This window comes from Terrapene carolina, unplaced genomic scaffold, assembly GCF_002925995.2.
Source record: "Terrapene carolina triunguis isolate 2854851 unplaced genomic scaffold, T_m_triunguis-2.0 Scaffold130, whole genome shotgun sequence".
Lineage (NCBI taxonomy): Eukaryota > Metazoa > Chordata > Testudines > Emydidae > Terrapene > Terrapene triunguis.
The window spans coordinates 22486119-22511331 of record NW_020664481.1 but is presented as its reverse complement, the minus strand read 5'-3'; the positions used below and the strand labels follow the sequence as shown (position 1 = coordinate 22511331).

The window sequence follows — 25213 nt, the reverse complement described above, 5'->3', positions numbered from 1 at the left end:
GTCGGTCCAGATGGATAGAGCTGGGATAGGGCTAAGTTCTACCAGTAATACTGAGACTGAAGCGCAACCCTGCTGATTCAATCCATTCAACCCATTGCCCTAAAATGAGACTTTTTGAAAGTGATGGTCTTAAAAATGATGGTTTATTATAGACCCTAGAGCCAGGCATAAGGGCCTGTGACCGTCCAGCCCTGTGTGTTCTCTTTGCTCCTTACAACGAATCAATTACTCATTGCCACCAATAGAGAGTCTAGAATCAGAATTTAGCTGGCCATGTTATTGCTGCTCTACAAGGCTGATGTATGAGTTCGCTTCTCTTCAGCTGCAATATATTGGTTCTGCGTTGATGACAATGCTTAGATTTTGGTCAGTACATCAAGAATAGAGAATGATTCTCACATAGTGAAAAGTTCTCTATAATAGGAGATCCCACTTCTACACAGTCACTCTACTAATAAGCCCATGTTAATTTTAGAGTGGAAACAAATTCTATCCTCATGTCATAGCTGGCAGCATGGGCCACAACCTGAGAACAGATTTTGGCCCAACAAGAGAGCCAATTAAATAGACAGGCTAGAGACTGCCTTAGCACCAAGTAATCATTAGGCGCTCAAGTGGGGCTGAGTTAGTCTGTTTGTCTCACTTCACAGGGACATTCAGGAAAGAAACTGACATGTAGCATTGGGCCAAAATTTGATCCTATAACTATCATCGTATTGATTGCAAGTATCTATTTTTCCATAGTGCAGTAATAATAAACGGGCAAACTTTGGATCTAAGTCTTTTAGGAAACGTGCCTGTGCTCGTTCAGGGAAATAAATGTCTGATAGAAGAAATCCCCTGTGATTGTTTGTGATGGAGAGAGAAAAACCATCAATGCTGGAGAATGGGAGGAAGAACCCAAGTGGAAACATCCTATAAAATTTCATAGGGTTGGATCCAATAGGATTCTATAAAAAGCTAATAAAGTTGTATAGTAATGACTCCACCAACCTGTAGTACTGGTTAGAGATTAGGATACGTTCTATAGGAATTTTGAACCATCCTATATAATTCTACAGCAGAGCCTACTCCTCTCTGAAATTCCATATTGTGATAAAAAAAAAACCCAGAAAAAAAACCTGTTAAATTCCATAAGGGAAGACAGGGCAATGTTGAATGAGATCAAAGAGATGAGACAGAAATGTGCAATGTTGCTTTCTGGAAAATGCCATCTTCTTAAGCACTTGAAGTGCCAGCATGATATCTCAGAAGTCTGTTCTACATCGTGGTGTCAACTGTGTTGTCATGGCAACATTTTAATCCTCACTTAAAGGTAAACATTTGGTCTGCTTTTTTGATTGTCTGTGAACCTATAGATACGTACCGGGGTGCTGAATGTGCAGCAAGGAGGACTTGTGGAATGCCATGCAGAACTGGACTAGTTTTTCTGCAGGATCAGCGCAACCCACACCTTCAAGTTCTGATAACAGTTCCTCCATTCCATTGAAGATCTCTCCTAGTGATGCTTGGAGCACAGAGTTCAGCTCTTAAAATTAATCTCTAGGAATAAGCTGTGCTGATGCATATAAACATCACTTTATTGGGCCAGATGATAGGAGAGGGGCCAATGGATTCAATCACACTATAGGAAACAATTTCAGGTATGTGTCTTTCAGATAAAACTAATCTAGGTAAATTATCTGCCATGGGCTAGTTTTCTGTCCATCAGTGGTATTACACACACACACACGTACGTCTTCCCGATTCTGAAAGGAGCTTTGTAGTGCACATCTGGACAATCAGTGGACAGAACAGATGGCATCATTTAAAATTATCCTTTTAATTTTGGTTTAAAGAAAACAGAGAAGGAAACTGGCTCTCTCGGGGGATTACTAATGGGAAAGGGATCACATGATCATCAGTTCCCCTCTAGCGCTAGGATCCATACTGAAAAGTTGTCATCATTTGGCATCTGTTTGGTGACCTTTGTGAAAATGAGCTGGACTTCTCACAGCTCAGCTCCAAAATCCCACCCCCCCCCAAAAAACCCTTCAGTATATTAATGTAGCGCCCTTCATTATAAAGAATCTCAAAGTGCTTCACTTCTCTATCCAGTGAAACAGACAACAAGAGCCATGTTTAATACCGCTATAAGGAATAATTATTAGAGTAGCCACAATATGATTTTGTATGGCCTGCAGTTCAAATCCATTGGTGCCAGGATTTTGTTGGCCCTCTGGCTGGTCACTTAATATACATTTTGCTGTACATGCAGTACCACTAAAATGCAGCTCCCTTTGGAGTGGAGACAGGAAGCCAGGGCCATTCCTTACAGCACGCTTGCAGAAGAATGGAGCGAGGGGAACTGTACCAAGAAAACTAGGTAAACACCTGTTTGTAGAAAGAGTCATAAGACCTTTTGTGTCCATTCTGTGCATTTAGCATCTCACTCGTTAAGGTTTCTTGTGTAAGCTCGAAAGCTTGTCTCTTTCACCAAAAGAAGTTGGTCCAATAAAAGATGTTACCTCACCCACCTTGTCTCTCTGAGAGAGACAGAGTTAGTTTCCCAGACCTGAAAGAGAACTCTATGTAAGGTACAATAAAAGATATTACCCTTCCCCGCCTGGTCTCTCTAACAGATCCACAAACCGTTAAATAGATGGTCCTCAGCTGAAGTACTTCAGAAGGCCAGGGGGTGAGTTGAACTTGCCAAGGTTTGAATTAGTGGTTCCAAGCAGCCTCGGTCTTACACAACCCATTAAATCGTCTCCTCTGGCGAAGGACAAACACTCATAGTGCAGCATGTATTATCACAACTGGCACTAACTGAGGCCTTATTTCCAATCTCAGCAGATGGGCTAAGTGTGGGATGAGCCATGGAGACTGAACTACCCTATCTCCCAGAGAAAATAAGGCAACACTGTCTAGTGGGTAAGACAGTGGACTGGGAGTCAGAAGAACCAGGTTCTATTTCCCGTTCTGCCACTGACCTGCTGTGTGACCTTGGGCAAGTCATTTCATCTCCCTCTCTCTCCCATCTGTCTTGTCTGTTTTAACGTAGACAGAACAGGGATGGTCTCTTACCATGTGTATATCCTGGGCTTAGCACAACGGGGCCTCCATCTCGCTGCAGGCGCCTCTAGGTGTTACTGGCCTACCAGTAATAATGATAAAAGATGGTCTTTCCCAAGTCAGGGCTGAAGCACATTGACAGTATGGAAACCTTGCTTTAGCTCTTCTCTAGACACTGCCAATAAAGGAGTTCACTGCTGGAGGATGTCAATCCAGCATGAGATACATTTTCTTACAAAAATCCACCTTCTCCTCATCATTCCAGTTAAACCAGTGAAACAGAGGAGAAAACCCATGTGATCCCCTCGCACCCTTGTCAGGCTCTCTCCACACACAAATAAATAATATCACTTAGAAAATGGTTTGTCTGGCATAAGAATCTTCTATTTTCCTCAAAGCAGAGAGGTCAGTAGATTCTGTGAATCAAATCGATAGTGCAGTCTTTGCGGGCATTAGTATCTGCAATTCTGCTACTTAATTCACACCGTTTATATAAGATGTCTGAGAGGAAGCAGGGGTGTACGCAGGCTGAGAGTCTCGTAACATTAGGAACCTCAGCATGGGATAATGGGAATATAACGGGCCAAATGGACAGCTGGCACAAGCAGGTGCCATTCCATTGTCTTCAGAGCTGGGCCTGCTTATGCCAGCAGTGAATTTGGCCCTTTGAGCAAATTATTAGGTTTTAACAAATGCACATTTTAAGCTGATGAGCTTTACTATTTTACTGCTTACTCAATAGCGTGAAGCGATTTGCAGTTTCCCCAGATTTGACTTTGGGGGGTGGGGGGTTGGTTAATTTGTTTTGATCATAAACCATTCTCTGCAAGTATGTGGTCTTCACTATGCTGGTGATGATTTGTCAGAAGCACGGGGAAGAGAAAAAACATGTTTCTTTGCTTCTGTCAAGGTCTAGGTTCCCGTAACAGCAGATCTATGTATAAATCAATGTCTTTATTAAATCCAACCGTGGATGAAGGCTAAATCCAAAGAGCTTGCAGGGAATTAGTGAGGGGGATATCTGCACCCCAATTCGAGGAAGTTACAGCCACCATTTGTGACCCAGATTCACCATCTTCCGAAAGGCCAGAAAGGAGGGTTTTTTTCCAGTTGACATCTGACTAGAAGAGTATGATCTTTTCTCTCAGATGTGGACCTTGCTATCATCAGAAATTCCTTTGCAGACTAGATTGCTACAAAATGTTCTCTATGAGGCTGCGGACTGGGGCCACTTAGAAGCTCAAGTTAGTGCAGAATGGCATCATACAGGGAGCACATTACTCAGAGCTGCTGATTAGTTTCCTGGTGGAGTTCAAGGTTGTGGTTTTCCCCTATAAAGCCCTAAATGGTTTGAGACCCACTCACCTGTGGGACCATCTCTTTTCTGGGACCAGCTTGCCACAATTTGCTAAAAGCAGAGACACATAACCTGGAGCTCCTTTGATACAGCAATAGGGGGCTGCTCTGAGGGTCCTTGGTTCTGGAATTCATTTCCCTTGTTGGTCTGCCAGTGTCTGGATTTGCTAACCTTCTGGGTGTGTGGTAATGCCTAACTTTTCTTTAAACCCCACTGAAGTCAATGGAAAGACTCCTATTGACTTCAGTGGGTTTTGGGTCAGGCCCTTAGTAGATATGGGAGTTATTAGGTGGAGGGTCTGGAGACTGAAGATTGATGTAGGTGGAATTTTATGGCATGAACTAGTTGGGTGGGTGAGACTCAGTCGTTTTGTGGGAAGGTTCATTGACAAATGTGTAATAGGAACCTTGATGACGCAAGGTACTGATATTTTCTAAACATGACTTAAATGTTAGGACTTGCCTTCAGCTCTGGAGAATCATGAGAGAAATGAAATAAAATCCCAACATATTGATTCTGTTCCCTGCCTGAGGAAAAAGTGTAAACGCTTCAGGTGCAAATACTTGAGTGCTGAACTGTAAATTCCAATTTCCAGGAATACTACAGGTGTGGCTTTGAAATTTGCTTTCCACAAACATTCATAGGGTTGTTTTGCTGGCACAAGCATTCATAGAAAATGAATGCAGATGGGGCTTGAGTGTGATCAAAGCAAATTCTATATAAATTCAAGCAAATATTCCAGGATGATTATTTACAGCATTCATCCAGCTCCACACACGAGCCCCTGAAATATTTATGATTTGGTACAAGTGTGAAAGAAGCACCGTAGGTCTTACCTACATGACTGCACTTAAACAGTCTCATCGTTAAGTTTGGAATGTGTACGTGTGAACCTGAATAGTTCACATTGTATTAAGTCAGTATCGCTAGCAACTGAAATGTGTGGTGAGGAATGCTAGCTCCCCTTCCCCAGGTCATCTTAACTCAAGGGAGGGAGGTTTCCAGCAGATTTCACAGAGAAATAAACGTCCCACTCCATTTATCATTCATGGGAGTTATGCATCTAAGGCCTGATTGAAAGCTATCAAAGCCAATGAAAAGATTCCAATGGACTTAACTGGGCTTTGGATCAAGACCTTGGTTTCCAAATGCAAAGCTGAAAATATACAGTAACCATTGATGCACGTTACAGTGGGAGCTGCCAAGGGTGGTTACCTAGACCTTGGCAGCAGTCCGTAGCATCTGTCTGGTTCCATGAAGGAAGCAGCAGAGGGTTGCTGAAGTGTGAAGAAGATGCAGCCACAAATACCAAGCATATTGCACAGCCAAGTTGCCAAAGTCCAGGAATCATGGAACCAGAGACGTTAGAGATGGAAAAGGTCTGGTCAGTTATCTTCTAGGCCATCCTCTTGCCAATGCAGGATTGTTTCCTACTGCTATATCCAGTGTAACTTTAAATGTGCTACATAAATCGGCTTTAACCACTTTACTGGAAACTCATTGCCAGAAGGTGTATCCATTTTCCCTTCTTCATTTCAACCTCTAAACTCTAATTATACCTAATTTTATTATGCTAAATAATTGCTCTTCTTCTTTGGCACTCACAGCCTTCTAATGTGTGTGTACACTTTCATGTACCTGCTGTAGACCTCACTTCAGCAAAGTACTTAAGCAGGTGCTAAGGTATGGGACAAAGTTAAGCATGTAAGTACACTTCAGTGCTTTGCCAGGTCAAGGCCTGATTGCTCAGCCCCTTGCAGATTGACATCACTGTCACGGAGAGAAGAGTTTGGACCTACGACTTTTGAGTAAGCTGGTCTCTATTTTGCTAAAGTTGTATTTTAAAAAAAAATGATAGCAAAAAAGTTCAGCTATTTAGGAATCCATTTGACTGAGGAGTTTCTTTTGCTTTAAGGTTTCACGAAGCTCTCTGGTCACTCTGTGTCAGGATTGGAGCCTTCTTTAAAACGGTTTTCAAACCAGCTCTCAAATACCGTGCCATGGAAACACAGGCTAAGCATGGGACCTACATCTTCATAGTAAGTTGGGGCATCCCAGTGTTTCAATGCTCAATTTCAGACACCTATAGAGGGTCTGGTTTTAGACGGTGCGGAGCACTCACCTCGTGAAAATCATCAAGCCCCTCTAAGTTGTCTGAAGGTGGGCATCCAGAAATGAACACACCCAAGATCCCTAGTCCCCTTTGAAAGAGGCAGGGATACCGTTATCCCCTACTTCCCTATCAGTGTTGCCCTTTTCCATTTGGCAAATGTTGGAGGTGGGGAGGTTTCTTGTGGGTTTTTTTTAAAATGGATTGGAGAGGATTTCTCAGTGACAAACAAAAATGTTCTTAATTATTTCCAATTCATTAATAGATTTCAAGGCCAGAAGGGACCATTAGAATCATCTAGTCTGACCTCTGCTATACACACAGGCCAAAGAGCTTCCCCAAAAATAATTCCTGGAGCAGATCTTTCAGAAACACATCCCATCTTGATTTAAAAATCACCAGTGATGGAGAGAGTCTACCATGCCGCTTGGTAAATTACCCTCCCTGTTAAAAACATGTGCCTTCTTTCCAGTCTGAATTTGTCTAGCTTCAACTTCCAGCCATCGAATCACGTTATACCTTTGTCTGCTCGATTGAAGAGCCCATTATCAAATATTTGTTCCCCACGTAGGTACTTGCAGACTAATCAAATCACTCCTTAACTTTCTCTTTATTAAGCTAAATAGATTAAGTTCCTTGAGTCTATCACAGTAAGACACATTTTCTAATCCTTTAATCATTCTCAGGGCTCTTCTCTGAATTGCCGAACAGCTGACTGTTTTACTCTGAGATTTATTCTTAAAATATACCCGTCACGTCAGAGCTGCCACTGCGGGATTGAAAATAGAGGCAAAGGCACAACAAAAGAGGGCTAAAAAAGACTGAAGCTTGTGTCGTTAACGGGAGATTAATGATGAGAAAGCTGTGGTGTAGCTATTCACCGCTACAAAGATAGCGGCAGCATCTGACTCATCCTGGAGTCCAGTGGAAAATAATGGAGTTGGGCTGCAATAGAAAATGGAAATGGAAAGCCAGGCATACAAGGGGTAAGAGAGTAACAAAAAATAGTGACGGGTCAGCCTCACGAGGGACTGGATCCAAACTCCACGGCAGTCAGTGGAAGGACTCCCATCAGGCTCCAGGATCGGTTCCTATCTATGTAAAGTTTAGACGCTTATCCAGATCTCCTCAACTGGGCTAGGCTGGCTACAGGATGTGTGTTACTGGCGGCGATTTAGCAGAGAATGCAGACGTGCTTAGCAGTTGTCACAGGGCAACATGCTGACCTCCCTTCTGTGGGCTCCTGCGTATGTAGGACCAGAATGTGCTGTTAGGACACTGGCTCGTACTGGGGGAGCTCAGGGAGGGCTCAGAGAGGAATTATGCCTCAGGAAAACACGTGGATGAAATATGCAGGCTGCACTGTCCTTCACAGCAATGCAACCTGCTTCCTGCACGTGCACCCAGCTGGTGTGGAGGGGAGAGAGGTCAGAGTCACGGACCCACCTCTCTCCACTCACTTGGGGGCATCATGCTCTCCCAGCAGCTCACAGAGGGATCAGTCTCTGTGCTGTCCCAAATCACAATCTGGCCCTTAAAGCACTACTTCCTGGCCTGAAGCCAGAGAGTTACATTGGTTACAAAGGGAAAATGGCCATCAGGCAAGACTTCATTCATGCTTCCAGATTTCCTTTGGGGAGATGCACAGGGTGTGTCTGAGGCCTGGTCCACACTAACCCCCCTCTTCGAACTAAGATACGCAACTTCAGCTACGTGAATAACGTAGCTGAAGTCGAAGTACCTTAGTTCGAACTTACCGCGGGTCCAGACGCGGCAGGCAGGCTCCCCCGTCGACTCCGCGTACTCCTCTCGCGGAGCAGGAGTACCGGCGTCAACGGCGAGCACTTCCGGGATCGATTTATCGCGTCTAGACAAGACGCGATAAATCGATCCCAGAAGATCGATTGCTTACCGCCGGACCCGGCGGTAAGTATAGATGTACCCTCTTTGCCTCTGAAGCCCTGGCTTTGCGAAACGCCCTCACACCCGGTTTGAGAAGGATAATGGAGTTCAACCTTTTAAAAGGATTCTCACTGCGGGTCTCCCACATGGTGCACAGACCCGATTCAGTCCTTTCCAGATTTGGATCGGTTTTATTCCTTTGCACGTAAGGTGATTAGGGCATCATTGATGGCTTGGCACCTAGAATGTACTTCTCTTGACTGTGCTTTTTGGGATACACTATTAAATATAAGGTCAAGGGAAATAATTGACCTTAACAATCAAAGATGAAGTGGCCAAGCCTAGATGTGGCGCTCAGAGTACATGAGAAATAGCTTCTATCTCAGGCCCCTATGTCAGAACCCAATGCACCAGTGCTACACTGAAAGCCACGGACACAGGAATCTATCTGATCAGCTCATGCATATGCTCAAGTATTGAGTGCAGCAGCAGCTCAAACACCTCTTGGCAAGAACGTCTAACTAATCAAGAACTAATTAGAAGCAGGTAGTAGCTACAAAAGAGGAGGGTTGGATCCAATATGCAAGCTGCGGCTTGGCTGCAATTGCAACCATCAGGGGCAGACAAGCAGCTGTTGCAGAGCTGCCGTGTCTCCGTTTACACAGCGCAGCCCCGGCGTGGGGCTCAGGTACTGCATGTGGGCATGTTTAAGCCGTCTCGAAGTACCGTGTAGCACTCACCAAACGGGAGTGACTCTCACTGTTGTGCCATCATCACGCTTCAGCTCAGCAAGGGCAGCTGTTCTGGAACGTATTCATTCCGAGGCAGGTTGTGGAAGCTTACGATTACGTTCACTTCAGAAACCACTGCAGACCTCAGGGGATAGCCTACTTTGTGATGGAAATTAGAACGTTACAAACACTGAGTCGGTGGATCAGTCTCTGGACTTTCATGTCCTAGGAGCACAGGATGCAGTTGCCTGCCGAGGCTGGCGGGGCACTACTGCAACATTTTCCTTAATGCCTCAAGCGCCTCCACATCGCAGCACCCCATTTCCTACCACGCAAGATTTCCCAATCCAACAGAACCACGCCTCGCTCTTCAGTGGCTGCCACGGCGGCGATGCACCGCACACCCCCTGCGGAGTGCTATCCAGAAAGCCACTTGGCTGGAGGCTGCATGTGGTATCACCCACTGCACAGGAGATAAACACATACACTTCAGCTGTGCCTTTCATTCCCAGACCTCAGTGTGACGTACAAGTCTCCCAGCCTCCCTAGGATGTAGAGAAGTATTACTATAGCTATTTGACAAAATAGGGAAATGGAGGTACAGAGCAGTTAAGCACCCCAAGTAGAGGCACTCCAGGTCAGTGCATACTATTGAAAAGTTGAGTATCAGAGGCGTAGCCATGTTAGTCTGTATCCACACAAACAATGAGGAGTCCAGTGACACCTTAAAGACTAACAAATTTATTTGGGCATAAGCTTTCGTGGTTACCCACAAAAGCTTATGCCCAAATAAATCTGTTAGTCTTTAAGGTGCCACCAGACTCCTCCTTGTTATTGAAAAGTTGGGCAGTTCTGTGTTTGTACAGCTCCTAGCACAATAGGAGCCTGGTCCATCACTGAGGTTCCTGGGAGCTACAGTAATACAAATAATATGTAATCAAGGACTTGCTCAGTTCCATACTCTCTCATTAGCAGAGCCAGGAATAGACCCCAGCAGTCCTGAATCACAGTTTGTATTTCTAATGCCTAGCCCTAGACAAATGGGCTAGCTACTGACATGGGCAGAGGAAGAGGTGTCAGTACTTAGAGTTTTTAAATGCCTTCATCACAGTTCCTTGGTTTACTGAAACCTTTGTTCAAATCTCCCATCAGCCTCGAGTAGCACTTGCAGCTCAGGGCAGGGGGGCTGTATGACTCAGAGAATTGATCAGGAAATGCTGAGCCTTTTGCCGCTAGATGGCTGGTTTGAACCAAGCCCAGGTGAGTAGTATCGGAGTGTTGTTACTACTGGATAATTATCAGTGCCCTTGTGATGACAGTGCAGCAGCCTGGGTGAAATAAGCCGGGGGTTCAGCCTATTTCCCTGGGAATGAGGATGCTCATCACAGAACCACCAGAAATGACCCTAACTGGCGACCCTATGGGCAGTATCAGCAGGGTTACGAGGGCGGGGCGATAGGCGGGAAACTTACCCTGCCGCTGCCCATACTGTACCTGCTGAGTGGAGAAATACAGGACTTGGGTCTCCGGGGCTGTCAGTATTGGCAAAGGCTCAAACAAACGATAGGAAAATGCTGGTTTTGAAACACACGCCCACGAACAGTGGTGGCATGTGTCTGTTTAGCAGCCACGTGGTTGTTACGAGCCCTTGATAGCAAAGTGCTTAAAAGCTTTCACGCGATACATGATCCATCAAGTAGAAGCCATTAGGATAATTGTGTTCTACTTTCCCTCCCCGCCTTTCTCCTCCCCGACCCCAGATTGCAGGGAGTGAGGGCTCTTAGACTCACTCTGTTACCCATTTGAACAAGGTTTCTCTCCAGAGCACCAAGAAGGCAACAGTATTTCTTTGAATGCAAACCCATTGATGGCATTTTAGGAAGAGACTATCCAAGGGCTCCTTCTCGTAATTTGTCAAAAGAGCAGACAGGGGATTGGTTTGTAAATTCTCAACCAGAGGTTCCCCACACAATACACTGTATGCAGCTCCAAAGCTACCCCTCCCAACCCCTGGTTATACCCAGCGCCAGGCGAAGGCAAAGAGAAAAGGCTGAGGTCCACATGGAAAGAAGATAAAGAGATGGGACTGAGCCTCAGATGGAAAGCAAGATGTACAGGAAAGTCAGCAAGAAATGTGCCCTGCTTGAATGGCTTTACACGGTAACTCCTGATTCACTTGCACTAGGTCTGCTCTGCCTTCCTTGCCTACTGCATCAAACCAGACGTGGAGATCTACAATCATCTCTGCCACTAAGCCCCACACTTGGTGGTGGTGAATCCCTTTATTGGTCCTTCCACCTCCTCCAGTCAGTTCAATAAATGGCCAACAGCACAGGAAGTGCCGCTTAGAAATATTGCTTGGAGTCAGCAAAGTGACCCGCTGGCATCTAAAACCTTGGCCCTTTCCCAAACTCGGCTGAATTTCTATACAGGGCTCATGCACGTCACACAATTGAGAAATGAAGCATACATCCTGCTCTTATTTTCAAATGGGGTTTTCAAAAGCACCTATGTGATTTAGGAGCACACACTCCATTGGAAGGCAATGGGTCTTGTGCTCTTAAGTCAACCAGGATCTTTCAAAAATCTCCATCCAGGGCCCCCTCCTCATCTTCCATGGCTTTGTACTCCTCTTTCTCTCTGTTCTTTGTTTGCAGAGTCCTGGCTAGATCTCTTCTTTTAGGTTCTCCATCTCCCTCTTCATGCGTTTTCTTCATGCCTCCTCCAGTCTACAAAGGCTCCCACAATGACTCTGGACCCTACTGCCCTCCCTTCCACTGCCACCCAACTGCATTTTGTCCCATGACACTCCACGTCCTTGCTTCCTCCTGGATACTCTCTTTGGTACCAATCATTTTCCACACGATCGGCATGATTCTGATCTCACTTAGATAGCATGAAACTGGTGAGAGATCATCTTGTGGCCTGAAATCTGATGGACTGGTGATTGGTGAGAAGGTGGGCCGTCATTCAAATTCCCAGCATCGCCGACCGCTTTAATAAGAATTCTGATCTCAATAAACTCCATCTAGAAATAGGTCTGTCTCCGTGTGTGACCGGGTTCAGAATTCTCCAGCATAGAATTCTCCTGTTATCCCTGTTCTGAGCATTTTGGGACTGCTCCACACAGAATGTGAGTCAATTTGTCCAACAGCTATTTCAGAGCATTACAAACCGCTCAGCTATTTGTAAATATATGTCCCTTATTAACTGAATTTATTTTCATCAGCATTTTCAAACATTTCCAAATACAGCTGACTCACTCTGCTTAGTCATTTTTAAAGAGTGGCAATATTTATTTTCTAAATGCCTTAAATAACATGCATATTATTTGAATGTTTCCAGATGTGAACTGAAAATATTTAGTGAGGCAACCCTGGTCTTTAATAGCTCTCTCATGAATAACTTTCATAACAGCTTAAAATTTAAGTCTTGTGTGTGAGGGAGGAAACCTCTTGCTCGTCTCATTTAATATTATTTAACATTTATTCAGAGCTTATAGTGTGTTAGGTTTGTTGCAACTAGTAATAGACATGGACCCTGTGCCAGGGGCTTTGTAGTCTAAGACTAGGCAAGGAGGGACCTAGTGGATGTGTTCCTGAAAACTCTTTATTCCCATGACCTGAGGAAACTGGGAATGCGAGATGGAGGGGTGAATCATAGGGTAGAGTCTAGAAGTTTCATCCAAGATTCAACAATGTCAGGAATAGACACAGCCACAGAATAGCAGGTTTCCCCCCTTCACATAGCATTTCTGGGATTCTGCAAGGAATTGTAGGTAATTTGGAAAGGGGCCATGTCATCCTGTGACCCTGGATTTTTGCTGTAGGCATCTGGGTCCCATTCTAGATGGTGAAGTCTGGTGGTAGCAATAGGTCTTGATTGCAGCCATCTCCACAGTGAGATGTTAAGTAAATATCAGGGGCAGATCCTCAGCTGCTGCACTGAAGTCAATGGAGCTTGGCTGATTAACTATTTGGGGAGATAGGGCCAAATCCTTAATTGGTGTCAATGAACAGAAAAATGCCGGGATTACTCCCCCCACATTGAGAGAGGGGGAGGAGGACAGGTCAGTGACCAGCCATCACAGAATGCATACAGTCCAACAGAGCAACCTGCTGCCATGTATTCAAAAGGCTTTTACTTCTGAGAGGCAGCGGGGATGAGTGGAAGTCAGATCCCTTGGACTCTATTCCTGCCTGCTGCAGGCACACTCTGTGCGGAGCTAGGGCTTCCTTCTTCCTTTTCCATCATCATCATTTGCTATTGTATCCTTTGCCCTGACCAGAGCCTTTGCCGGGGCAACCTAGATCCAGATTCCAGTCCTATTGCCACCCTCCTCTGCAGCCCTTACACGACTTCTATCCAGCACAAATCTGTTCTTACCCCATTTTTGTTACTCATCCTTTGATATACAAAATACTGGATCACAAAACTGAGGATGTTAGGAAGACAATGCTACTGATGTTAACCCTTTACAGGCTATAGTCCCACTCTCCTTATGTTCGTACATAGGGCTGGTCTACACTGGGGGGGGGGGAATCGATCTAAGATATGCAACTTCAGTTACAAGAATGGCATAGCTGAAGTCAACATATCTTAGATCGACTTACCTCGCGTCCTCACGGCGCGGGATCGATGGTCGCGGCTCCCCCGTCGACTCCGCTTCCGCCTCTCGCCCTGGTGGAGTTCCGGAGTCGACAGGGAGCGCGTTCGGGGATCAATTTATCGCATCTAGACAAGACGCGATAAATCGATCCCCGATAGATCGATTACTACCCGCCGATCCGGCGGGTAGTGAAGATGTACCCATACTCACATCCATTAAGCAGCATTCCTTAAATCCAGTCTAGAAAATGCTAGCACGCCACACTGCATTTCAAGTGTCTGTGGTAATGCCTGCATCCCTGCTCACGTCACCCAGTGGAAGGCTCTTTCTTGCTCCCTTTGACTGCAGCAGGGTCAGAGTGACATGACCACCTCTGACTCGGTGGAGATCAGTTTCATTAATTGGTGTGCTTGCAGCGAACGGAGGCTCCTGCTGGGCCTTGCCTGTAAATCTGAATGACGGCTGATTCCGCCAGACGTTTGAGATGAGCCCAGACAGGGTGAAGAGGCTGAAATGAAAAAGCCATTTCGTGGCCGAGAAGCCTCAGCCTTCCCGAGACGAGATCCTGCTGAACTGATGAGCAAGGAGACTGCGAAAATGGCCGTGAATTTCCAGCCAATGCTCCGTCCTTGCGCATTCAGAAATCACACCGCCACATCCAAGAACCATTCTACCCTGTTCCTCTGTCAGATAACCAGCAGCTCCTTGTGACAAGCTCCCTCCATACGACTGACAGCTTTCACTCCTTAGAGCTCAACTACCTGACCCAGAGTGCACTTACTGCACCCTGTCGCGGAGATATGCTCTCTTACTAGGGTGACCAGATGTCCTGATTTCATAGGGACAGTCCCAATACTGGGAGCTTTTCCTTATATAGGCGCCTACTACCCCCCCACCCCGTCTCGATTTTTCACACTTGCTATCTGGTCGCCGTCTCTCTTTCACTGGAAAGGAGACGCAGAGTGACTCAAGTTGTATTCGTAGGTCCCTACTACAACCTTTGGCGTAATGCTGCATCAGTCATTTCGGAGTGGCCCCCATACAGATAACAAGCATAGGAGCTGCCACACATGGAGAGAGGAACCCCCAACCCTCTATCCCCACCTTGCCTTAGTGGCTACTGCCAGTCATCATCTAGCCCCCGTTCACTGGGGCAAACTGCAGTCTGTAAAAGGCCACTCATCATTGGCAAGGGGGTCAGACCAGCTGCCTCTGCTTAACCCTGGGCTGCAGCCTCTGCACCCCCAGTACCTGTATTGGCCTTTTATCAAGGCCCGCAGCCTGGGGATTTGCTAGGCTGGAGCTGCCCAGCTCCTCTGGCCTTTCCGCAGCCCTGCTCTGTTCCCTGAGCTCCCAGGCAGCCAGGTCCTTCCCGCTCCACCACCAGAGAGAGACTGACTCAGCCCCTGGCTCACAGCCCTTTTATAGGGCCAGCTGCGGCCTGATTGGGGTGTGGCCCCAGCTGTGGCTGCTTCCCCAATCTGCCCAGCCTTTTTCAGGAGGGGGCAACTGCCCCGCTTCAGGGGGCCTGTGCACGTGGGAGATGGGAAAGCAATCACGCTCCTGAGTCAGTTTCCAGAGTGGAATTCCGAGTCTCCTTGGCTATTGTCCCGAGGCAGGAATAAGGACACAAATTCTGCAGTCACGTATAAAAGCCCCAAAGAGCTGTTGTGAAACGGTATCATTTTGCAGGACGGTGATGTTTAACCTTGTGGTTAAGATAGATACAGAAACGGAGCAGAAAACTAGGAGATACAATCTGTCTGTGTGTCCGGTTTCGTTTCTTTGATAGCTAGTCCCCCAGGGCTCGGAGGCGCCCCATCCTTTCATACGGGAGATCTGCGGCTTCAGCATTTCTCCCTTGAACCACTCTGGGCCACAGAGCACGTTCTTCCAAACTGTCAAAGCCTGCCCGGGAGCTGACACTGAGAGCTCGTTAAAGCCAGAGTGAATCTCATCCACAGGAGCTAAACGCTGTGGCTCAGGCGAGCACACATTTCCTCCTTTCTTCTGTGATCCTTTTTCACATCTGTGGGAGGCTTAGGCTTGCAGGCGTTTTTCATTTGGTGGCGTGAAGGCTGCTGGAGGCGCTGTCCCTTAAAAGCCAGCAACGTCCGCCATTGATAAGAAACAGCGCGTTCTTCAACGGAACGAGCACGCGTCTCACTTCACTCACTTTGCTCTTACACCAGTCCGACTGCACTGGCTTCAGTGGGATTACTCCGGGGTCAGTGAGAGGAGAATCAGGCTGTGTGCATGGGTGGGATCGGGGGGGGGGGGGGGAGAAATCTCATTTTAAACAACATGTGTTCCATCCTGCGAGAACAACCCCACCAATTGTGATTTATCCCCATCTCAGGGCAGTACATACGGAGCTGTTTTAAAGGTTTGGGGTTTTTTATTTATTTTATATGCCAGGGATTTTTTAATGCATATACAGCATGATAGGCTCCAGTATATCCAGTGCAGTGTGTTGAACGGAATGTGCTTCACACACGTACACACAAGACAGGATGTTAAGTGTGGGATAATGCTCTCTGGACAGGTAATGGGGAATAAGAAAGGAATATGCAATTGTGGGAGCAAATGAATAGGAGAGAGAAAATAAGCCCATTAATAAAAAAGGGGGCTGGAACCAAAGATGATTCTAAAATAGTTGGGCACTGGGGAAATTAAAGAAGTTTGGACAATTAGGGCCGTACTCTGCTGTGCTCTTACACTGGTGCACACTTTGGGGTACCTCGCCCACCCCATTTGCAGCCCGCAAGCTCTAGGGTAGAAAATCGCAGCTCCCAAGAATGAAACATGGCAGTTCAGGTTCACAGCCTCTCTCTGAGGACACGCTACCTCCCAATGAACCCCCTGAGGGAGATGGCCATACTGGGTCAGACCAATAGTATATCTAGCCCAGTATCCTGTCTTCTGACAGTGGCTGGTGCCAGATGCTTCCAAGGGATTGAACAGAACAGGGTAATTATCGAGTGATCCAGACCCTGTCGTCCAGTCCCAGATTCTGGCAGTCAGTGACTTAGCGACATCCAGAGCATGGGATTGTGTCCCGGACCATCTTGACTAATAACCATTGATGGACCTATCCTCCATGAACTTAGCGAATTCTTTTTTGAACCCAGTTATACTTTTGGCCTTCACAACGAGTCCCACAGGTTGACTGTGTGCTGTGTGAGGTACGTTCTTTGGTTTGTTTTAAACCTGCTGCCTATTAATTTCATTGGGTGACCCCGGGTTCTTGGTTATGTGAAGGAGCAAATAACACTTTCTGATTCACTTTCTCCACACCAGTCATGATTTTATAGACCTGTGTTTTAATCCTCCCCGCCCCTTAGTTGACTCTTCTCTGAGCTGACCAGTCCCAGTCTTTTTAATCTCCTCTTGTACGGAAGCTGTTCCATACCCATAAGCACTTTATTTTTGGAAACAAGAATGGCACACAGTATTCAAGGTGTGGGCATACTATGGATTTATACAGTGGCATTATGATATTTTCTGTCTTATTATCTATCCCTTTTCTAAAGGTTCCTAATATTTGGTTAGCTTCTTTGACTGCCGCTGCACATTGAGTGGATATTTTCAGAGAACTGGCCACGATGACTCCAAGATCTTTCTTGAGTGGTAGCAGCTAATTTAGACCCCATCATTTTGTATGTATAGTTGGGATTATGTTTTTCAATATGCGTTACTTTGCATTTATCAACATTGAATTTCATGTGTCATTGACACCTCATTCTTGGACTAATTCACTCAACTTCATTCAACTTGTGTAGCTCTTAGTTTTTTTAAAAAAACACTAACATGCAGTGATAACAAGTGATTAAAGATCACTGTAGAATGAAGAGATGGGTTTTTAGCCCTGTGCTTCTGACCAAATTCCAGTTTCAGTAACGGCCACCCCACTTACCTAAGTCTCCTCTGACTTTTCAGTTGGATACAGCATTCTTCTTATGTCCTAAACTGCAGTGTGCTGTAAAACATCTACCATACTGTGCCCCAGATAGGTGTCCCTCACTAGTGTGTAAGTGACCCTACCTCTGTAGTTTGCTAAATGCTTTGGGGTCCTTCTTTATGAAAGACACCATATAGACGTTCCTATCCTATATTCTTTATTCTCCTTAATAGACATGCGATCCATGGTCAGTAATGGTAAGGCACAGGGAAGATTCTCTTGCAAAGATTAGGAGTCCTATAAATCATGCCAGTAAAGGATATCCCACAGTGGTATTTGTGCTGAATCTGCCTTTGGATTAGTTCCTTTGCATCAGTTCCTTGGCTTTCGACTGTTTTGTTTATACTCCCAAGTAACTTGCATGCATTGTCACTGTAAAAATCCTACATAGGTTTTCTTTAATGTGTTAAATTATCCTTAGCAGTTGATAAGCCATGCTTATCATCTTCAGTTACTGTAACATCTGACATCCAGTGTGTGTTGTTGGAGTATGCTTGCTACGGAAAGGTTTTTCATTTTATTTAGAGGCAGAATTACTGGAAAGATTGTTTTAAGAATTACAATGGATTAAAAGCCAACCGCAGGCTGGAGTTGTATGTGGACTGAAAAGGCAAAATGTACGTTTCCAGAAAGCAAATTAAAGAAACAAAATCTTGGGAGACAGATGTGTTGAACAATTAGTAATGAGCTACAAAGCCTCTTACTTCTAAGGTCTCTGGCTCAAATGCATCCCAAATGCACTGTAAGTCACTACCCTCTGGTGACCCAAGCAAAATCAGGCCAGTTTCTAGTGGGAAGGTGTCTACATCACAAACGTGACCTTCGTTGGCAATTTCAGCAGAGGCACCAAGGACTTAGTGGCACCTCTAGAAAACCAGTTGAGGCATGTTGGTGGGACAGTTCTGCCCAGGCTGTACCTGATGGCTTCGAACTTGTGGCAACATGACATATTTTACCAACGTTAAATTCACTCCAAATGCGGTCTTCCTTTCTCCGGGCCAGACACAGTTTTTCTTGTTCTTCTCTTGCCATTACGGGCAATAGACTGAACTAACCAGGGTTGAGTCATCTCAATTTGCACCCCAAAAGTACTCACGGTGGCAGCTGCACGTAAGAGGACATTCTCCCCGGACAGAGGATAGGTGGCACGAACACCATCATCTCTGCTGCACATGGAGAGGGGCAGGAATCACAGGATGCCAAGGGTATGTGCTGATTCAGCACATTTCCCAGGGTGCTCTGGGGCCCAGCTGCAGATTCAAACTCATTTTGTCGGCCACACCAGCCTGCATCAGACCCCTAGTGTATCAATATCTAACTCCCTCCAGCAGAGCAGGGATTTCAAGCCATTTGTGCTCCTACACATTCTCCGGGGGACTGTTCGTCACCTCAGCCTGGGTCCCACCAGCAGAACCCAAGGAGTAAGTTGTGCCCCATGTGTTTAAAATGAACAGGATCAATCCATAAGTTATGTGAGAGGAGGGACTATTAGGGCACATCTGCCAATAAAAATAATTCATGTAGTCAGAAAGTCTTCACCTCTAGCCGCATCAGGCCCACTTGGGAAGGGGAGGAAATGTTCTGCTTTGAGGTTTTCTGAAGGTTAAGCCGCTTGTCAGTGCTCAGATCCAGCCCCCCAGATACCTTTGTCTAAACCCAACAGAGGACCCTGAGGAGTAAGGAAATGGGCAGGCCCTCCTGCCGTGCCCCCTTTATTGTCTTCCCCCCTTCTCGTTTCACGTCACCCAGCATATAGGGAGGGGGGCTTGTGGGGCATCTTCTCACCTTGTTCGTTTGACTTTCCTTGAAACTCAAGCTATTCCCAGGAATTTATTCCGACTTTGATGAGTGTTTAATGAGAAGGAAGGACCCAAACTGAGGTCAGTGCTGGACCCAGTCAAACCCTCGCCTTCTGCCAGCTAAATTCCAGCTTGGATGTCAACAGCGATTATCCCCACAAGCCCTCGCTAGCTGCGCAATACATTCAGCTGGTGCCAGCACATCCATTATAAATCCTCATTTACAAGGGCTGCAGGTTAGTGCCTCATTGGGAAAAATGAGCTCTAGCTTGAAAATGCCCATGTCCAGGAAGATACATTTCCTTTTAAGCAAATGTATTATTACTGGTTCAAATCCTTCCCTGCTTACTAGGGGCCAGGAACTGTTACGTCCAGCTGGCTACTCTGATCCCTGTGAATGATGTCAGTGACGGTCTGAGTGGATAAACTGCACTTGGCACCTTTCTTGGCAGTTTCAGCAGAGGCCGAAGATTGAATGGGCCAGGGAGACTCAACTGCTCTCTTGGCGTCTAGATCTGGATTGATTCCATCCATGTTGCGTTTGAAACATATTGACAGGCAGCACAGGGAAGCTTGCTCAGCGGCTTACCCAAACTTTCAGATAGCCGGGAGAGTGCCTCTCCCTACTTTGCCACTCTATCCAACTGGCTGGAATTTGTGCCTTTGTTTCCTTTCCCCCTCTGGTGATGGGATGATCTTTGAAGGGCCAAATGCTTATCACCTCCATACCTTCCTAGTGTCACCACGGTTACGTGGGGAGCCTGTTCCTCCCAACTTTCTACAAGACACAAAGTTCTTCTTGGGAGGAAAGTGTCAAACAGCCTTCCCCCCTCTTCTGTGCCAACAGCAAAGCCTCCCTGGGGTGGGGGCTGTGATCAATGATAAGACACGTTGGCCGAGACATACGTCCTGCCAACATGCTAAACTGTAAAGCCTACATAAGCTTTGCTCCCCGCACACTGCACCCCTGGCCTGGAGGAACAACGTAGAACAGCAAGAGAATAATTCACTTTCCATTCAGTTCTCCGCCTGGACTGAGATCACCAGCTCCTTTCACCAAACAGCTCTTGGTCACTAGCAACTTGCGCTAGATTCAAGCCAACGATCTGAAGGCTACATTGGGCATCTGGTCTTAGTTTCAAAACCTTTGCATGCACAAAATAAAAACCATACATCCAGAAAGTTTGAAACAATAATTATGGCCTAAAACGGACTAGGGAGAACACTGATCTCCACAGCGGTAGACAACAGAATGATCTGCTTTGGAGTTTAAGCACTGTCGCTGGAGGTGTTCCAGATGCAATCAAAGAAAGCACTTGAAGTTTAGAGTGAAAGGAGAGATTCCGCGCCCTGCGCAGGATAGTGGAGTAGGTGACTAGGAGGTTCTTTCCAGCTCCATCGTCAAGAAGTCTAGGAAGCGTTTTTATATCTGGGCACTAATGCAGTATCTCTGCCACTGGACAGAGATTGCTCTAGAGAGCAGGGCTGTACATATTATTCCTAGCCAACGATTCTCTATGCTGGCAATTCTTCTCATCTGCACGTCCAGCTCCAGCCAGAGCTGGCTGAAGCAAATGCTGCTGAGAGTTGTTCCAGCCAAAAGGGAATGGCTTAGCCCCAAAAATGGTGGACTGCAACTTTCTGAGAACTGGCTCTGCCTTTTCAGAAATAGCAAACAACCTGGCAGACAAGTCACCTACGCTGTAGCCACATCCCAGATCCCATTCTGCTTCTGAACTTGCAAATGCTGCAGTGCCCCCTGGTGGAAGAGAACTGCTAATGTTCCTGTTGCTCCTGCTGGCTTCAGTGTTCTGATGACTATGAACATACCGTCAAAGTATGTGTTCTGTTTGTAATCGTTTAAGCACAGTCACAAAAGTTGAATGCCTTTTCTTCAGAAGATCCCTTTGCTGACTGGACAGTTCAGTCTACGTAGAACAAGCTTATGATCAGGAATAACATTCCGGGCTAAGCCTTCCTCCACTGCTTGAGCTGTCAGAAAAAGGACCCTTCCTGAACTGTCCTACAGGAGTGATGCTGGAATAATTAGTTCAGGGGAGTGAAGGGCTGGCTGACATCATTACTGGGGAAGCAAGGATTTTGCTACGTGCACTTTACAGAATGAGGATAAATAACGTTGTCATGAGCAGCAGCAAATTTGTGACAACACTCTTCAGATCAAGAGAGTTAGACAACTTTTTTCCCAATAGCCATGACAGTCAAGTTCCTTAACTGGTCACTTGTCATGCAGTTCCTCAGGTAATCTTTCCCCCATCCCAGACACAAGAATGTTCTTTCACATGCAATGCTTGGCGGAGGAATGCATGCAGCAATCACACATCATTTGTGCCGTTTGTGGAAGGTGTGTTTGTATTTATCCAAAACAAACTTAGCTGCAGCAAACAGTCAATCTTGAACTTCTTTCTCTTCTTCATAGCATTGAGTTACTTTTGGCAAGAGTTTTACCTCTATCTCCACACTGTCTAGATCACATCCATAGTGTTCTGCAAGTGGTTTTAATTGTAGAAAGTCAGGAAAGTTCTCATACTTTGGGTTAAGGCAATTGACACCAACAGGAACAGATTTATTTTCAGAAAATCTTCTTTGAAGTGCTCCAGTTATTAGACCAGGAAACACACCATTTTGCCAGTGCTGATGTCTCCTTTATCTAAAAGGAACTGTTCTCTTGACACTTCTTCACTCAAAATGTATTCCTGAACTGTCCAGTCAGCAAAGGCAACTTTTGTACACAACTGTAGCAGCTTCAAATCATTTTCTGACACTACAGTAGTGATTTCACTCCATATTTCATCAAAATGCCCCTCTGAATCTCTCATGTTCAGAAATTCACTGATCAGGGTGTCCACAGATAAGCATGCCAGAGACAAGATGCACTCAGCTACTTGCAAGTAGCCAGATATAACGTTAAGCAGTTGAAGAATTTTTGTGAACGTGGAAAGGAGGACAATAAAGGCCAAGTCTAATACTGAACTAAGACCTTTGCACCCACTGCCCTGTTACCTCTTGACATATCTCGAGATAGCCATTCAATAAAAAGCATAACCCAAAAATAAAATGGAAGAAGCTCTGTAACACTTGATGGGCACCTCAACTTTCTGCTTGTAATGCTGTGAAAAAGACAGACAATTTCATCTATTTTTTGGTGACGCTCACTGTACTATGAATTTAGTGTGTATAGCTGATCCAGAGAGCAAAGTGTACCATTTCTCCAGGATAGTGAAAAAATTCAATGCATGTTTGTTTCCTTTGCAAGCATCAACAATAACAACATTGAGCCTGTGGTTGAAACAGTGAATGCACATGTTTGAGGTATTTCTTCCCATAAGAGAATTTGCATGCCATTAAGATTTCCACTCATAACATCGGCACCATTAGTCTGGGCAATGCAGTTAAGTATATCAATACCACACCATGACAAAGTGTTCTTCACGTACTGAAAGAGACTTTTCATCAAGTGACTCAGCAGGATGGAAACCAACAAATCTTTCACATACAGTATCATGCAAAGAATCTCAACACAACTGACACTTGTTTTATTTTGCTAGTGTCTTTAATTTCATCAGCCATTATAGAAAAAACATTAGCCTGTTTCACTTTTTGGCTTATGCAGTGTTGTAGCCGTGTTGGTCCCAGGATATTAGAGTGTTAAGGTGGGGGAGGTGATATCTTTTAATGGACCAACTTCTGTTGGTGAGAGAGAGAAGCTTTTGAGCTTTCACAGAGCTCTTCTTCAGGTCTAGGAAATGACGTTAGGCCAGATCTACACTAACAGACTTATACCAATATAATTGCGTCACTCAGGGGTGTGGATTTTTCACATCCCTCAGCGATGTAGTTATACCAACCTAACCCCTGGGTGTAGACAGTGCTTCTCCCGTCAACAGAGCTCCTTCCTCTCGGAGAGGTGGATTAACTACACTGACGGGAGAAGCTCTCCTCTCTAACTTCTTAGCTTATGCATTCAAGTATCATTTCTGACAATGTGAACGATTTCATTTGGTATTGACGAATGGGGGTATTTTTCATTGTGTGGTCCACTTCTAATTTTCTTTCTTACCACATCATTGTATTTCGATAGGAGAGTCAGAGCTACAGGAGGTTGCCCTTGTCAATCTCCTCTTATCCTTTTTGAGTCATCCCTCGGGCTGCAAAGAGTCGCGGGACATCTGCCACAACGTTGCTATCCATGTCGTTCTCTCGCACTAATGCAAAATATGCCTCGGTAATTTGCAACTGAGCTGAAAGACCATCACCTTTTGACTGAAGATCTTTGAAGTCCATACCACTTGACAGCTCTTGTGATTCTGACGATTTTCATACTGCCAGAAGCCTGCATCCTTTGCCATTGCTTTTTCCCCCAGTTGCTGAAGTCATTACCAATAAACTAGATTTTTTTTATAACAATGGATGTTGGAAAAAACCTGCCTGGGAAGCAGTAAGCTGCAATCATTATTTCTCTATATTCGCCCCAAGATAAACCCACTCTCTTTTGAAACTTCTCCACTCGCTCTTGTGTTTTGTTTGAGGATAAGACCTTAGCTGTGGTTGTTTTGGGCTCTCAGATACAATTTGCACAATACCGCTTGTCCCGGATAGAAGCTTACTCCACTTATTATCAGGTGGGTTCTCGTGCAGTTTCCATTACCATATCACTCTGTCATTTCCTTCCACCTCTTGATCTGATGCTCAATATACCACTTCCAATACAATCTTCTTGGTCATTATCTAAGGTGCAGAGTTCAGAGTTAATATTGGTAGATCACTCTCTTATAGATAAAAGAACAGGAGTATTTGTGGCACCTTAGAGACTAACAAATTTATTTGGGCATAAGCTTACGTGGGCTAAAACCCACTTCATCAGATGCATGCAGTGGAAAATACAGTAGGAAGATATATATACACAGAGAACATGGAAAAATGGGTGTTGCCATACCAACTATAACGAGAGTAGGAGAAAAAAAACTTTTGTAGTGATAATCAGGATGGCCCATTTCACTACAAAAAATTTTTTTCCTCCTGCTGATAATAGCCCACCTTAATTGATTAGTCTCATTAGAGTTGGTATGGCAACACCCATTTTTTCATGTTCTAGGTGCTGTACAGACACAGAGAGACAGTCTCTGCCCCAAAAACCTTACAATTTAAATTAAGACAGACAGACAGTGAGGGGATGGGGAAACTGAGGCACAGAGCAGCAAAGTGACTCGCCCAAGGTCACACAGCAGGCCAGTGGCAGAGCTGAGACTGGACTCATGCCCTATCCATTGGACCACACTGCCTCTCCAAGCTTATTGTTCAACATGAGGCATCTCTTTCTTTCGTTCCCTCTGCCCTCCCCCTCCTGCCTCCTCTCTACAGAAGTGCATTTTTCTTAATTAAAGGAGCTGTGCTGCTGATGAAAGCCTCACTCTACTCTAGGAGATTTGCTTTTCTTGACCTGCATACAGTTAATTATAGATGAAAGTGGAGATGAGCTTTGTTTTTTTTATTGGGAAGATGCATAGTCTGTATCCTACCCAGCAAGTCAGTTAAAGAATGATTATGGGACGAGAGCCAATATTTAGGCCTCATCAGTAGCAGCTCCCCCTCCATCCCTCTCCCTCCCACAGATCAAGAATCTCAGAGCACAATGCCTTGATAGGAACAAATCCATGAAAAAACACTTCCTA

At 45.4% G+C, this 25213-nt stretch overlaps 1 protein-coding gene across 7 annotated transcripts in view; it reads left to right on the top strand.

The window, feature by feature from the left end:
* Positions 1 to 25213, top strand: part of GNAO1 (G protein subunit alpha o1) — a 305692-nt gene that overhangs the window by 117322 nt on the left and 163157 nt on the right. The gene's annotated exons all lie outside the window — the stretch shown is intronic.